The sequence below is a fragment of the Ambystoma mexicanum genome, chromosome 7q (assembly GCF_040938575.1).
Source record: "Ambystoma mexicanum isolate Mex_15411 chromosome 7q, UKY_AmexF1_1, whole genome shotgun sequence".
Lineage (NCBI taxonomy): Eukaryota > Metazoa > Chordata > Amphibia > Caudata > Ambystomatidae > Ambystoma > Ambystoma mexicanum.
In genome coordinates this window covers 1,135,905,978-1,135,919,294 of record NC_090941.1, presented here as the reverse complement: position 1 = coordinate 1,135,919,294, position 13,317 = coordinate 1,135,905,978, and the positions used below count along the sequence as shown (strand labels likewise).

Here is a 13,317-nt window from a genome sequence, read left to right as displayed (position 1 = left end):
GGTGGTAATGGGGTCTGATAAGGTTCCATCCATAGAAAGCCGGATCTGGATGCTGGTGTTAGTATGTGATTGTTTTATCCAGAATATAAGATGGAAAGGGCAATCGTCTTTAGTTAATTTATCAAATGAGACCTCTCTGGACACAGAATCAAACGCTGCCTGAAAGTCGATGAAGGCTATGTACAGTGACTGTTTTTGTTGTTGTTGTTCTTGAGATTTTATCACTTCTAGAGTATGCTGATTTATTGCCGTCCCCAAGGCCGCTATGAAGCCAGTCTGATTCGGATCTTGTAAATCTGTGGATTCGATCCATGCATTGGATTCTTTGAAAATAATTCTTGCAAATAGTTTCCACGGGTACGTCCAAAAGGGTGATTGGACGATAATTCCCCGTGTCACTGCGATCGCCCTTTTTGTAAATTGGAATTACAATTGATGTTCGCCGTAAAGGCGGAATTTGATGTAAATGAATCACTTGTAAGAAGATAGTAACAAGAAGTCTGGCTGTCTCCGGCTTGGGTATTTATAAACATGTACACAGTGTTCTGCCCTGGCCCTGTTACTTCTGAATAATCCCTAAACTACTTGCCACTGTTTCCAGGCATTGACACCCCTCAGTGCTGTGCAATCTCTAAAGCACGCAAGTTGCACAGTCTTCTCTTACCCCTCTGCGGTCTGTAAATTCCCCACTGTCTCCAGGCACTGTCACCCCTGAGCACTCGGCAGTCCATAAACTACTCACTCTGCTGTCTCTCTAAACTACCCAATCCGTCATGATCAGCCATGAGTAAACTGTCTCTAAACTACTTGCTCTGCTGTCTCTGCACCACCCAGTCTAATCAATCACTGTCAGCCCAAGTAACATGCAGGGTCTAAGCTGCCCCCCTGCCGATACTGTCAATACACTCTTACCATGCATTGCCACCCCTCAGCCCTCTGCAGTAACAAACAACTAACCACACAGACCAGGAACTGCCAACCCTCTCTCCTATGCAGTCTACACAACTCTCTAGGCGACACTCAGTACTCTGCTGGCCCTAAAAATCCACACTTTCCTCAGGCACGTTATCCCCTCATAGCTCTTCAGTTTCTAAATGCCCCACTGTCCCCAGTCACAGGTACTTGTGAGTGCTCTGCAGTCTGTAAACTCCCCACTCTGTCACCAGGTACTCACCCCTTGGGTATCGGGATGCCCAACCGCAGTGTGAAGAGCTACCTTGAGGCAGTGCATGGAGGATTGCCATGAGCCTCTCCACTCCCCCCACCCTTTGTGTGTGCTGTTGACTGGGGGACATGTTGTAAAACACCTTCCATGTATGGGCGACTCATATAGAGTAGACCAGTTTGGTTTCTGGCTCCAAACATTAGCATATGTTTTAGGAAGTGACCACAACACACCCTCATCCACAGGAAACCTACATCTGGGAGCAGCTGCGGCCTCCATGCCTCTTTCACAGGCGGTATCTTTCGCTGCTTCATAGAGGCCTTCACCACTCTCATGCTCTGCTGACAGACAAGGGAAACCAGGTGAGGCTAGACACCGACCGCCATGCTGCTGATGCAATCCCATGTTGGATCTTTTCCATGACCCTAAGATGGTGGACCAGCTTCTTAAGATGTCAGCCGCTGCCGCAGGGAATCCAATCAAGAACAATTACAGCCAATGGAGCAATCAGTAGATACACATGTCATCCCTTAAAGAAAGATGCTAAACACCTGCAGGAGAGCATAAGGGAAGTACCAAATCATTTTCTAGAAGAGTGACAGGACCAGGGAATAACCAATCCAAATGTTTAGGGGTGTCAAAGGTACCAGCAGAGCAGCACCTCAGGAAGATGCTGTAAGATTATTCTTTTCAAATCCAAAGACAAACATGTATGTAAAAATACATCTTTTAGCTTCCATGTGTTACGTGGTAGAGTAAAGAACCGATTATAAAATATTCTAATTTCTAAGGTTAAAATATGGGTTTTCTTGTCTGCAAAAAATTATCCTTCAAGAAGGGGAATTCCTATTTAACTCCCATCTTTACAAAAAATGACTAATCTACTACAACTTCCGAATCTTTCCTGGGGCCCTGATCGAAGCTATTCTCCATTGTTGGGTATGTTTGTCTACAGCCATGTTGGATAAATCTCTAGGAATATGTTGTTTGTGCAGACCAGAGTTCACCTATATTTCTCTGATGCAATATGTGAATATGTAGTGAGTTGAAGCTCTTCTCATAATTATTTCTATATCTTGTATTTGTATTTTTATTTTTGTCATGTTGTCTGTTCCATTTTCTCTTCTTTGGCCCTGGGACACACATGTTATAGTTCTGTATCACAGGCCACTGTGAAACACACGTATTGGCCCTAGTTGTCTTTGTTTTAGTGTGTAGCTGCTGGAACAGTATTTGGTGAATAATACTAAGGGTAAAATGTTCTAGTTATATATAAGGTTATGTATAATGTATGAGATTATATGCTCTAAGATTCAAACTTCAGAGTAATCCTTAAAGTTTTAGACTGAAGAACAGTTCTCAGGAATTAAGTAGTATAGTACTCTTATTCTACATTACCTCCACTTCCACTCTTCCTTGTCACAGTACTTACTTCGTAGGAGTAATGAAGATTACCGGTAAGTAATCAGAGCATGACTGGCTAATGTGTCTTTTATATTTAGATCCAATATACGATGTTGGATCTATTTTGAGAGAGCAGACGAAATGACCTCTGTTTGGCAGCAGCGAGTATTGGACAACCACTGAATGATTTTGGTTGAGAGAAAGGTTATTCCCTGCGTGATGGTGACAGAAAAGAGGAAAGGGAGGGGCGGAGAATGGAAATATATAGTATCCCAAATGATCTTCTATAATGCATGAAGCATCCACAACCATCAATTGGCGAATGTGGAGCCAAGAGGAGAATTGTCTGTATTGTTGGATGATCTATAGTATGTTACCACAATTTAGCTTATTATAAAGTAATAAATGAGTATCCATCGGCTGCTGCCACTCGCATCTTCTGTGCACTGCACCCACCTCACCTTAGAGACACACATTCCCTTGTATCCACTCTCCTAGTTGGTCTGCACTGTGGACCCGTTTATGCCCTCTGATGCCCTCTGAGATAACGCATGAACCAGCACATGTGTAATATATACTTGTGGTTTGTTTAATTTAGCAGGATGTACACAATTTACAATGAGTGGTAGCAGAGGGACAAGACCACGCCTTCAGCACACCATCTTCCCCAGACATAATCATTCATAGCACTGTTGTGTATAGCAATGGCAATGTTTCCCTTTTCCCAAAGCCATATCGTCCCACTGTAGCCTCACAGCAGAGGATTATTGAATTCATAATCAATAGCTGTATCATGGGCAGGGGTCAGCATTTTCTCTACCTCCCTGTGTCATATAAGAATTAAAGGAAGCAGGAAAAGCCTAGCACTCCAAACACATACAACAATAGCTTCCCCTACAGTGCATGAGCCATGATTCTGGCTGTTTGTGAAAGCTCTGGCTCTGGTGCTGCCACAGGCCACACTGTAAAGCTCTGGCTCTGGTGCTGCCACAGGCCACACTGTATGTGACCACACAGGAGCCGTGATTCTGGGTGTTTGTGAAAGCTCTGGCTCTGGTGCTGCCACCGGCCACACTGTATGTGACCGCACAGGAGCCGTGATTCTGGCTGTTTGTGAAAGCTCTGGCTCTGGTGCTGCCACCGGCCACACTGTATGTGACAGCACAGGAGCCGCGATTCTGGGTGTTTGTGAAAGCTCTGGCTCTGGTGCTGCCACTGGCCACACTGTATGTGACCGCACAGGAGCCGCGATTCTGGCTGTTTGTGAAAGCTCTGGTGCTGCCACAGGCCACACTGCATGTGACCGCACAGGAGCCGTGATTCTGGCTGTTTGTGAAAGCTCTGGCTCTGGTGCTGCCACCGGCCACACTGCATGTGACCGCACAGGAGCCGTGATTCTGGGTGTTTGTGAAAGCTCTGGCTCTGGTGCTGCCACCGGCCACACTGTATGTGACCGCACAGAGCCGTGATTCTGGGTGTTTGTGAAAGCTTTTCCTCTGGTGCTGCCACCGGCTACACTGCATGTGACCGCACAGGAGCCGTGATTCTGGGTGTTTGTGAAAGCTCTGGCTCTGGTGCTGCCACTGGCCACACTGTATGTGACCGCACAGGAGCCGCGATTCTGGCTGTTTGTGAAAGCTCTGGTGCTGCCACAGGCCACACTGCATGTGACCGCACAGGAGCCGTGATTCTGGCTGTTTGTGAAAGCTCTGGCTCTGGTGCTGCCACCGGCCACACTGCATGTGACCGCACAGGAGCCGTGATTCTGGGTGTTTGTGAAAGCTCTGGCTCTGGTGCTGCCACCGGCCACACTGTATGTGACCGCACAGAGCCGTGATTCTGGGTGTTTGTGAAAGCTTTTCCTCTGGTGCTGCCACCGGCCACACTGCATTTGACTGCACAGGAACCGTGAATTTGTTAGGAAACTATAACAATATACAAAAGGAAAGAACTATACCAAGTCTCGAGATCAACAGACTCTCTCTATTATGAATCATTAAACATAATCCTGAATAAATTGGCTTGTTCCACATGTGTCAAAAATAATATCCACATACTTTAATGTGACAGGTATGTGTTCAGATATCAGGGAACTGTCATTGCGATGGTCAGGGGTTGGTGGTTGGTGGTGCACTTTCTTCACCTTGGAGCGTGGTTAACTTTATTTTTGCTGTTGTATATATTTCCCTCATGTCTTCCCTCCCCACCCCCTGCACTGCTAGGCCCTGGGGACAGCTTATGGAGTGTGAAAAAGACATGGGGGCCGTAGACATCATAACATTACTATTGAGCAGCTATCAGTCATGGGGTATATTCCATCTCCAGGTACTTAATGGCATCATAAACTCGAGCGCCACTTTCATGGTCTATCAGCTTTCTCTCAGAACCTCTAGATGGAATATAGTCCCACAGTCAATAGCTATTCATTGATAATTCTATTGATCCCCAGTGAATGTCTTGTTTTAGAAAAAAAAAACTGCACCAAACAGTGATTGGTAAATTCATGCCCAGGTCTCATATGTGCATGTATGGGGGGGCTAATACGACTAGGTTTTTACTCAATACTGTACATGTAAGTCTGTGTTGGGTTCTCCCAACAAGTCAATTGTTTCCATGTCTCTCTCCTGATTGGTGAAGGCTAACAAGTGTGGGATCTCACAGGATCATACAGTCAGTTTGTGAGCGGGGTGTACAATGAGGATTATTAGCTCTGGGGTAGATCTATTGATGTTTAGGCTGTACGATGACATAAAATAATAAAGGGTACCTCTGCTTCTTTCAACAGAGAACAAGCAGCCATCAAAGGATGTGTGCTGGGGAGAAGTCCTACAAGTGCACGGAATGTGATGGGCACATTCACACCTCAAAGCTGAGAAGGCATCAGAGATCCCACACAGTGGAAAGACCGTTCAAGTGCTCTGAGTGTGAGAAAAGCTTCACTCAGAGCTCAAATCTAAACCGGCATCAGAGCATCCATACTCGGGAGCGACCCTACCATTGCTCAGAGTGTTCGAAAAGCTTCACTAAGAGCTCACAACTGCAGCACCATCAGAGGATCCATACTGGAGAGCAAACCTACCAGTGTACAGAGTGTGAGAAAAGCTACACTAACGGCTCACATCTGCAGAGGCACCAGATGATCCATACTGGGGTGCGACCCTACCAGTGTACAGACTGTGAGAAAAGCTTCACTAACAGCTCACATCTGCAGGAGCATCAGAGGATCCATACTGGTGAGAGACCATACCAGTGCTCAGAGTGTGATAAAAGCTTCACTCAGAGCTCATATATGTATAGGCATCAGATGATACATACTGGGGTGAGACCATACCAGTGCTCAGAGTGTGTGAAAAGCTTCATTCAGAAGTCACATCTACACCTGCATCAGCGGATCCATACTGGAGAGAGACCATATCAGTGTACTGAGTGTGATAAAAGCTTCAATTCTAGCTCATATCTGCACCGGCATCAGAAGTTCCATACTGGGGTGCGACCATACCAGTGTACAGAGTGTGAGAAAAGCTTCATTGATAAGGCACACCTGTACAGGCATCAGAAGATCCATACTGGTGAGCGACCATACCAGTGTACTGAGTGTGATAAAAGCTTTAATTCTAGCTCATATCTGCATCAGCATCAGAAGATCCATACTGGGGACCGACCATACCAGTGTACAGAGTGTGATAAAAGCTTCACTCAGCGCTCACATCTGCACCTGCATCAGAAGATCCATACTGGGGTGCGACCATACCAGTGCTCAGAGTGTGTGAAAAGCTTCACTTGTATCTCGCTTCTTCTTCGACATCAGAGGATCCATACTGGGGTAAAGCCCTTTCAGTGCACATATTGCACAAAAAGCTTCAGTGACCCCTCCGCCATGAGTAATCATCAAAGGATCCATACTGGGGTGAAGCCCTATGGGTGTACAGAATGTGGTAAGCACTTCAATCGTGCATCAAACCTGATGGCTCATAAGAGATCCCACACTGGAGAGTGTGAGAAAAGCTTCACTTATCAGCATCCGAAAATCCACACTGGGGCGCCCATACCAGTGTGCATGAAGCCTTCCCCCCTGGCTTCTCGCTCATCGCCCACAATAGACCCTCCAGAGGCGAAAGAGTGGCAGTCCTCTTCAATCCTCATTTCTCCGTCTCTCTCATTGAATCCCAGACATGCATATCCCTTCTAGTTAAACTCTCGCTACCATCGACTTTCTCCCACAGCTTCCTACTTATCTACAGACACCCTGGTTACGACAGACATTTTGCCAACAACCTCTGTGATTCAATAGCTACCTTTCAAGTAAATCACCCATCCCCCACACTCCTAGGAGACTTCAATATCTGGTTTGATATACCCAACAACCCCAAGACTCATCTGCTGGTTGACAGTCTTGATATGCTCAACCACTCCCATCATACAACTGGTCCAACCCACTCAGGGGGCTCACCCTCAATGCAATTTTCAGCACCCATGACCTGGTCTATATATCCCGTCCCAAACCACTCATCTGGACCGGCCACTATGCCATCCCTTTCTCTATCCACACCCCTGTCCCTCCTCCCACAGCTCCCCCGCCAACCCCCCGGATCTCGAATTCTGGAACAAAGTGAAGATCCTTCCTGACCTAGCCGAAGCCCTGCTTCTTCGTCCCCCTGCAACACTGCCCCCCGATAGAGCCTTAACCATTGACTCTTTCGACTCCTGGCTTAATGACTCACTAATTCCTCTCACCCCCTCGTGCCCCACTTCCTCACGCAATGGACCATCCCCCAAATGGTTCACGCTCCACCTGGGGAATGCCAAAAAACAGAATAACCCCCTTCAATCCAAATGGCGAGCATCTAAAACCGATCTCAGCAGATCCATGTTCGCCCTGCACCACCGTAACTACAAAGCTGAAATCTGAAAGGCCAAAAAAGCCTATTACAATGAACACATTCTCAACTGTGGCAACCACACCTAAGAAATCCACATGATCATATCAGAATTTGTTGAACCACTTGCACCTCTACCCAATCCACCCCCTCTCAATCACTCTGCGACTCCCTCGCCCTACACTCCTACAACACCGCTCTTGACAGGACGGCATCCCTTAATATAAAACTGTCCTTCCTCTCCCCCCTCGCACCACCGACCGCTCCTGATCCCACTGCCCTGACGCCCAGTCTGTCTACCTTTGACTACTTTAAACCCATCTCCAGAGATGAGTTCCTTGACCTACTATCCGCCAGCAAACCCTCTGGAGCGCCCCTCGTCCGCTGCCCCGCCTCTGTCCTGAAAAAAGCACATGTGAAGCTGCTTATTAAAAAGTCATGCCTCGACCCGCATGACCCCAAAATCTACAGACCATTCTCCAACACCAGATTTCTAGCGAACCTAATCGACCGGACAGCATACTCCCAGCTCAATGCCTTTGTAGAATCCAACGGTCTCCTCGACGCCGCACAATCAGGCTTCAGACCACGACAGGGAACAGAAATCACTCTGATCTGGATCTGGGATGATCTCAAGGTCACTGCAGACTCTGAAGGATGCGCTTCACTGATTATCCTCGATCTCTCTGCAGCCTTTGACACGGTTAACCACTCAATCCTCCTTCACCGCCTCCACTCCCTAGGAATCAGTGGTTCTGCTCTCAAGTGGATTGCCTCCTTCCTCTGCAACAGAAAACAAATAACCCTCCTCTCCCCTTTTGTGTCAGCTGCTTGCTCAGTGAAAACTGGAGAACCCCAAGGCACATTCGTATCTGCTCTCCTGTTCAACCTCTATATGACCACTCTACCTGGAATCATGCGCATGCACAACATCTCGTGCTACAACTATGCTGACGATACCCATATCATACTAAGAATTCCCAAATCAGGCACCAACCCCCATCCCTACCTTGAAGCCTGTATTCGCGATATCGATCGATGGATGACAATAAACCACCTCTTGAACCCTGCTAAAACTGAAATCCGACACAGTAAAAAACCTAGGCTGCACTATGGACTCAGGCCTAACCCTCTCCCGTCAGATCAACAACGTATCAAAATGCTGTCACTATCATCTCAAACGTCTCAGAAGCATTTTTCCCTACCTCTCCTTCCTGAACAGACTTGCCACAGTTATGTCTATTGTGATGTCGAGACTGCACTATGCTAACTCCCTATACCTAGGAGCCCCAGAATACCAACTCAACAAACTCCAAAGAGCCCAAAACGCTGCAGCAAAACTGCCCCTTGCCCTAGGCCACATCTCACCAGCTCTCCGAATCCTCAACTGGCTCCCTGTCGGACGAAGGGCAACCTACAGGACTCTATGCATCACTCACCGAGCAGTGCACAAGACTCGCCAATTATATCTACAAGAAAAGATAAAACCATACCTCCCACCTCACACCCTAGGATCAAGCACTGCCCTCCTTCTAGTAATACCAACCTCTAACACTATCAGGATCGGAGGATCCACCTTCTCAACCTTGGCCCCAACTCTGTGGAACTCACTTCCCCCACTCATTTGACACACCTAAGATTATATGACGTTCCGCAAAGCTCTAAAATTGTGGCTCTTTCCATAATACCAACCACAACCATCTGAAGCAATTGAACCGTAGCAACCTGATGACTAATTGCTCGATGAGATCCCGAGCAATGTCACCACTGAATATGTGGATGCATTCACTATTAACCAACCCATGCCTGAAATCCGGAATATCGATATCCTTAGATCATAACTCTACCCAAACACTCCCCTCCCATGTTACTATGCTTACTCTCTGCTCTACACCATCACACATTAGAGTGCAACTACACCCCTCAATCAATTCGGCCTAGCTGCTCATATACGAACATTACCCCATGAACACCTCATCATTCTAATAAAAGACAGCTATATCCCATGACAAACTGGCCTGGCTGCACTCATAAGCGTCCTACAGGCCTAACGCAGCCAGAACCCAGTCTGCATGTCCACTCGCCAGACGGCGCGCATCCAACTGATATCAATACCACCACACCTAATGCTAGGATGCAGCTACCATCAGGCAATTACATCAGCTGCACACATAACTGGTGCACCCATGCAACCTATGACACCTTACTCGCTCAACTGACCGGCACTACGGTCCCCAAGGGCGTTCAACATACCAGCGCTTTGAGTTCATACCAATGATATATAGAGCGCTATATAAATGCCAAATAACATTACATAACATAGTTCTGCGACCATGCTTCTTCATAGCTTGCTCGACTCATGCCAGTTTATGACACCCATTATGTTGCATTATGGCTGTTCTGCCTAGGGACATAATTGTTATAACATTTTGAAACATGGCTGTGGCATCTCATTAAATCTGAGGTTTCCCGGCCAATCAGTGTAGAGTATCTTGTCCTTAAACTCCGGGGCCTATTATTTTTTATTGTTGCACTTGTGTGACTTCACTACCACCCCACCCCGCTTGCATCGGCCAACTGTTGCAACTTGGACTGTGTATGCGCCTTTCTGCGAGGGACAGGCTGATGTTCTGTGTTGATGGGTGATGGGGAGAGTTTTGTTCTTCAAGAGAAATGCTTCTCTGTATTTCTTTGATTTATGTTAGATGGTGCGGGATCTGGTTTAAGGGTACAGGTTTATGTCCATCTACAAGGTGTGTGTTACAGTTTAACTGAAGCTTGGTTACTGGGGCCTTATTGGGCCTATGCTGGAAACCCATCATTGCACAGGGCTGCTCTTTGCTTTGCTACGTGCTGTTTCATAGGGACTTTGCACGGCATTGGTGTCTAATAGAATGACTCACCTAGCTTATCTATATTCACATTTCTGCAGTATGGATGAAGACTACTTATGGGCATTTTTGATGGACTGTCGTAATCGAAGGCCGGTAATTGCAGTTGGAAACTTTTTGGAGAGCCTTGATTTGGAGTCTCTCTACTTGGGATAAAAATGCCATTAAATCAAGGTTTGGTGTTCCGGAACCAATTCAAAAAGAAAAAAAGAAAAAGAAACAAACATTTTAAGGAAAAAAGAGAATACTTGGAAGTGCAAAAAAAGAGGGACTTTCACCGCTTGTATTTATGGGCACGTTTAGGATGCTGAATGTACTCACCCCTGTTTTTTTATTCCCCTTCAGATTCTTTAGGGAGTACAAATCTAAGTCTGATTCCTAGTGGGAATATTTTATAAGTGAGTAAAATTATGTTTTAACTGGAAAGACTAAGATGTTTTTGTAATTATTATTTTTATTTTAAATGAAAGTTTATTGACATTTACGTTATAACATCATGCAATACGAGTCAACGTTCTTCTCTTAGGTACAATTATAACAATAGCCCCTCCCGAACCCGCCCCCCTCCTCTTCCTCTCCCATTCCCTCAGCCTCAGATCAAGCATGAATATCTGCAGTGTCCGTAGGGCTCACAAATAGCGTGTCAGGGTACAATCAGGACTCCCCCTCCCCTTCCCTCAGCCTCAGATCAAGCATGAATGTCTGCAGTGTCCGTAGGGCTCACAAATAGCGCCTCAGGGTACAGTCAGGACTGTATTCACTTGCACATTTGAGCCTTTTGATATTGATATTTTATTTCTATCGCGCTCATACACAAGTGTTTCAGAGCGTGACGAGGCAAGGGAGGGGAACAAGGGAGAACAAAAACAACGATCTTACTAGGCCCAGTGACATTGAGAACGCGCAAGTGCATGGTAGAGGGGGAGAGGGAGAAGTGCATGGAAGGGGGAACAAAAAGGAGAGTGCGGAACAATGAGGAAAAAGAAACATAAATAATAATAAATAAATTAATAAATAAAAAGGCAACAAACAGAGGGAGTGCAGCCAGCAAGTGGCAGTGCTGGGTTTAAGGCAGCAGGCTGGGTAGGTCTGATAAGTGCAGGAAGAACAAAACAAAGGGGTGTGGGGCTTTATAGGTACAGATGCAGACCCCAGTGCAAGGGGTGGCCCGGAGGCAGTGGGTGCAGGTGGCAAGAGGAGCTGGTACCAGGGCCCGGAGGAAAGAGGGTGGCCAGGTGCATGGTGCCGAGGGAGAGTAGAATCAGCAGGGTAGAGGGGGGGCAAAGGCAGAAGCAAAGAGGAAGGTCTTGAGGTGCTTCCGGAACCAGAGATGGTTCTCCTCAAGTTTTAGAGTGGCAGGGAGGCTGTTCCAGAGGGAGGCCCCAGCCTTGGGCATGACTCTGTCCACTTTGCAGCACCTTTCTCGTATAACAGACAGTGGGCCTCATTACGACCCTGGCGGAGTGGGTTTACGCCAGCGGTATTCGCGGCGGACCCGTCCGCCCTACTACGAGTTCCCGTAGCACCATGGAGCGTTTTCCGCCTGGTTTTTCCGGGCGGAGAAATCCATGGCGCTACGGGACCTTCTTGTTAATTACGCCACCGTATTTTACGGTGGCGTAATTAACGCCTTCCCCACTCCCATTATACCCTATGGGGCAAAAATGGGAATGGGGAAGGGTAAAATGGGGAATGGGGATTTACCGCCCCGCCAAGGTCGGAATGGGGCGGTAAATCCGCCAACCCCCATGGCGCTATCGGCAGCTTTCCGCCGTGCTCCATGGTGCATTTAGCACCGCGATTTCCGCCAGGGTCGTAATGAGGCCCAGTATGTTCGGTATGTAAGTCCTGGTGGACTTTCATGTCCAGGACCACCCCCAAGCGTGATTTTGCCACTTCAAGCCAAGCAGCTGTATTTTTGGAAAAAGGGGACCCACAGTCCTTCAATATCTGACTTGGATTCATCAATGAGATGCGTTAAGAACTCCATGTCATAAATAGCGTGGACTTTGGTGATCCAATCTTTTTCTCCTGGCATGTGTGGACTTCTGGCAGCAACCAACATGACCTGCAACATATGACCTAGGGTCTCGTCTCGGCCCCCACCCACATCAATCCCGAAAAGGAGGAGCCATGGGCATAGGGTCCTCACCACTCCATCCACCCCATTAATCCAGGACAACACTTCTCCCCAGTATGTCTGCACTATTGGGCATTTCCACCTCATGTGTATGTAATTACCTTTCTCCACTCGACATTTGCAGCAGTGAGGGTCATATCCCACTTTCATTTGGGCTATCCTCTGCGGGGGGTAGTGCCACCTGTGTAACACCTTCAAGGCTTGGTGTCAGAATTGGAGCAAGGCCGTTGAGTGGTTGGCTCGTCTACATATTTTGGACCACCTCTTGCCGTCAATTTCTCTCCCCAGGTCCCTCCCCCACTTTATCCGCGCTGGCGGAGGATCCCTTGGGGCCGAAAGAAGGAGGAGCTTGTAGAGGTGGGATATCATTCCCTTGGACCCCCGTCTTGAAATTAGATGCTTTTCAAAACCTGTTAGGTCCCGTCTGAGGGTGTCCCCACAGGAGGGTTCAGTGAGCACTCCCTTGAGTTGGAGATAGCGGAATGGGGAAACGTTGCTCAGTTCCAGGGCCTCCTCCAGTTCCCTTAGGGGGATAAAGGAACCCCCCGCACCCACAACTGGCCCACCCTACTAAGACCAGCCTCGTACCATTGTTGAAATGCAGCCGGGTCAGCAATCATATCCGTGATTGAGGGGCCCAGATGCAGCTCAGCAGGGAGGGCCATGTTGTGAGCCACCTTTAGTATCCCCCCTCTTTCCACACCAACCATAAGACCCCCAACACAGGGTGATGCAGGACTCTTTTCGGGATGTGCACCTTGGGAACCCATAACCATTCATCCAGTGTTACCGGGGCAAGAACCCTATTGTCCAACGCCACCCACTGCTTCTCCGTCCCCG

The 13,317-nt window shown here is 47.6% G+C and overlaps 1 pseudogene; it reads left to right on the top strand.

Annotated features, from left to right (window-relative positions):
- The first annotated feature begins 5,358 nt into the window (after positions 1-5,358).
- LOC138528690 (zinc finger protein 850-like) overlaps positions 5,359-13,317 on the top strand; it is a 189,130-nt pseudogene continuing 181,171 nt past the window's right edge.